Raw genomic sequence first — 3,320 nt, forward strand, 5'->3', positions numbered from 1 at the left:
GGACTAAAATCCAAGTATTTCCCCCGAACCATAGTAAGCCAATTCTTTGGATCCGGGTTCACACTTTGATCATGGTTCTTGGTGATCCATGCATTGGCATAGAACTCTTGAACCATTAAGATTCCGACTTGTTGAATGGGGTTGGTAAAAACTTCCCAACCTCTCCTTTGGATCTCATGTCGGATCTCCGGATATTCACTCTTTTTGAGTTTGAAAGGGACCTCAGGGATCACCTTCTTCAAGGCCACAACTTCATAGAAGTGGTCTTGATGCACCCTTGAGATAAATCTTTCCATCTCCCATGACTCGGAGGTGGAAGCTTTTGCCTTCCCTTTCCTCTTTCTAAAGGTTTCTCCGGCCTTGGATGCCATAAATGGTTATGGAAAAACAAAAAGCAATGCTTTTACCACACCAAACTTAAAAGGTTTGCTCGTCCTCGAGCAAAAGAAGAAAGAAGAGAGTAGAAGAAGAAGAAAATAGAGGAGATGGAGATGGCTTTGTGGTTCGGCCAAAGGGGGAGAAAGAGTGTTTAGGTTGTGTGAAAATGAAGGAGTGAAGACGGGTTTATATAGGAGTGGGGCGAGGGTTATGGTTCGGTCATGTATGGGTGGGTTTGGGAGGGAAAGTGGTTTGAATTTGAATGGTGGGGTAGGTGGGATTTTATGAAGGATGGATGTGAGTGGTGAAGAGAAAGATGGGATTTGATAGGTGAAGGGTTTTTGGGGAAGAGGTGTTGAGGTGATTGGTGAATGGGTGAAGAAGAGAGAGAGTGGTGGGGTAGGTGGGGATCCTGTGGGGTCCACAGATCCTGAGGTGTCAAGGAAATTTCATCTCTGCACCAAATTGTGAGCAAAAAATGCCCTTTGTGCCAATTCTGGCGTTAAACGCCGGGCTGGTGCCCATTTCTGGCGTTTAACGCCAACTTCTTGCCCTTTTCTGGCGTTTAACGCCAGTCTGGTGCCCCTTTCTGGCGTTAAACGCCCAGAATGGTGCCAGACTGGGCGTTAAACGCCCATCTGCTAGCCTTACTGGCGTTTAAACGCCAGCAGGATCTTCCTCCAGGGTGTGCTATTTTTCTTTCTGTTTTTCATTCTGTTTTTGCTTTTTCCATTGATTTTGTGACTTCTCATGATCATCAACCTACAGAAAACATAAAATAACAAAAGAGAATAGATAAAATATAACATTGGGTTGCCTCCCAACAAGCGCTTCTTTAATGTTAGTAGCTTGACAGTGGGCTCTCATGGAGCCTCACAGATGCTCAAAGCAATGTTGGAACCTCCCAACACCAAACTTAGAGTTTGAATGTGGGGGTTCAACACCAAACTTAGAAGTTGGTTGTGGCCTCCCAACACCAAACTTAGAGTTTGACTGTGGGGGCTCTATTTGGCTCTATTTTGAGAGAAGCTCTTCATGCTTCCTTTCCATGGTGACAGAGGGATATCCTTGAGCCTTGAACACAAAGGATTCTTCATTCACTTGAATGATCAATTCTCCTCTATCAACATCAATCACAGCCTTTGATGTGGCTAGGAAGGGTCTGCCAAGGATGATGGATTCATCCATGCACTTCCCAGTCTCTAGGACTATGAAATCAGCAGGGATGTAATGGTGTTCAACCTTTACCAGAACATCCTCTACAAGTCCATAAGCTTGTTTTCTTGAGTTGTCTGCCATCTCTAATGAGATTTTTGCAGCTTGCACCTCAAAGATCCCTAGCTTCTCCATTACAGAGAGAGGCATGAGGTTTACACTTGACCCTAGGTCACACAAGGCCTTCTTGAAGGTCATGGTGCCTATGGCACAAGGTATTGAGAACTTCCCAGGATCCTGTCTCTTTTGAGGTAATTTCTGCCTAGACAAGTCATCTAGTTCTTTGGTGAGCAAAGGGGGTTCTTCCTCCCAAGTCTTATTTCCAAATAACTTGTCATTTAGCTTCATGATTGCTCCAAGGTATTTAGCAACTTGCTCTTCAGTGACATACTCATCCTCTTCAGAGGAAGAATACTCATCAGAGCTCATGAATGGCAGAAGTAAATTCAATGGAATCTCTATGGTCTCATTTTGAGCCTCAGATTCCCATGGTTCCTCATTGGGGAACTCATTGGAGGCCAGTGGACGTCCATGGAGGTCTTCTTCAGTGGCGTTCATTGCCTCTTCCTCCTCTCCAAATTCGGCCATGTTGATGGCTTTGCACTCTCCTTTTGGATTTTCTTCTGTATTGCTTGGAAGAGTACTAGGAGGGAGTTCAGTAATTTTCTTGCTCAGCTGACCCACTTGTGCCTCCAAATTTCTAATGGAGGACCTTGTTTCAGTCATGAAACTTTGAGTGGTTTTGATTAGATCAGAGACCATGGTTGCTAGGTCAGAGGTGTTCTGCTTAGAATTCTCTGTCTGTTGCTGAGAAGATGATGGAAAAGGCTTGCTATTGCGAAACCTGTTTCTTCCACCATTATTGTTGTTGAAACCTTGTTGAGGTCTCTGTTGATCCTTCCATGAGAGATTTGGATGATTTCTCCATGAAGGATTATAGGTGTTTCCATAGGGTTCTCCCATGTAATTCACCTCTTCCATTGAAGGGTTCTCAGGATCATAAGCTTCTTCTTCAGATGAAGCCTCCTTAGTACTACCTGGTGCATTTTGCATTCCAGACAGACTTTGAGAAATCATATTGACTTGTTGAGTCAATATTTTGTTCTGAGCCAATATGGCATTCAGAGTGTCAATCTCAAGAACTCCTTTCTTCTGATTAGTCCCATTGTTCACAGGATTCCTTTCAAAAGTGTACATGAATTGGTTATTTGCAACCATTTCAATCAGTTCTTGAGCTTCTGAAGGCTTCTTCTTCAGATGAAGAGATCCTCCAACAGAGCTATCCAAAGACATCTTGGACAGTTCAGAGAGACCATCATAGAAAATACATATGATGCTTCATTCAAAAAGCATATCAGAAGGACACTTTCTGATTAATTGTTTGTATCTTTCCCAAGCTTCATAGAGGGATTCTCCTTCCTTCTGTCTGAAGGTTTGGACTTCCACTCTAAGCTTACTCAATTTTTGAGGTGGAAAAAACTTTGCCAAGAAGGCATTGACTAGCTTTTCCCAAGAGTTCAGGCTTTCTTTAGGTTGTGAGTCCAACCATATTCTAGCTCTGTCTCTTACAGCAAAAGGGAATAGTATAAGTCTGTAGACCTCAGGGTCAACCCCATTAGTCTTGAAAGTGTCACAGATTTGCAAGAATTCAGCTAAAAACTGATGAGGATCATCCAATGGAAGTCCATGGAACTTGCAATTCTGTTGCATTAGAGAAACTAATTGAG

At 43.2% G+C, this 3,320-nt stretch overlaps 1 non-coding gene across 1 annotated transcript; it reads left to right on the forward strand.

Moving 5' to 3' along the window:
• Nucleotides 1-2,940: 2,940 nt before the first annotated feature.
• Nucleotides 2,941-3,048, forward strand: LOC112704464 (small nucleolar RNA R71). The gene has a single exon (XR_003155088.1). It is a non-coding gene; the product is annotated as a small nucleolar RNA R71 (small nucleolar RNA).
• The last annotated feature ends 272 nt before the right edge of the window (nucleotides 3,049-3,320 follow it).

This window comes from Arachis hypogaea, chromosome 7 (genome assembly GCF_003086295.3).
Source record: "Arachis hypogaea cultivar Tifrunner chromosome 7, arahy.Tifrunner.gnm2.J5K5, whole genome shotgun sequence".
In the NCBI taxonomy this organism is placed as follows: domain Eukaryota; kingdom Viridiplantae; phylum Streptophyta; class Magnoliopsida; order Fabales; family Fabaceae; genus Arachis; species Arachis hypogaea.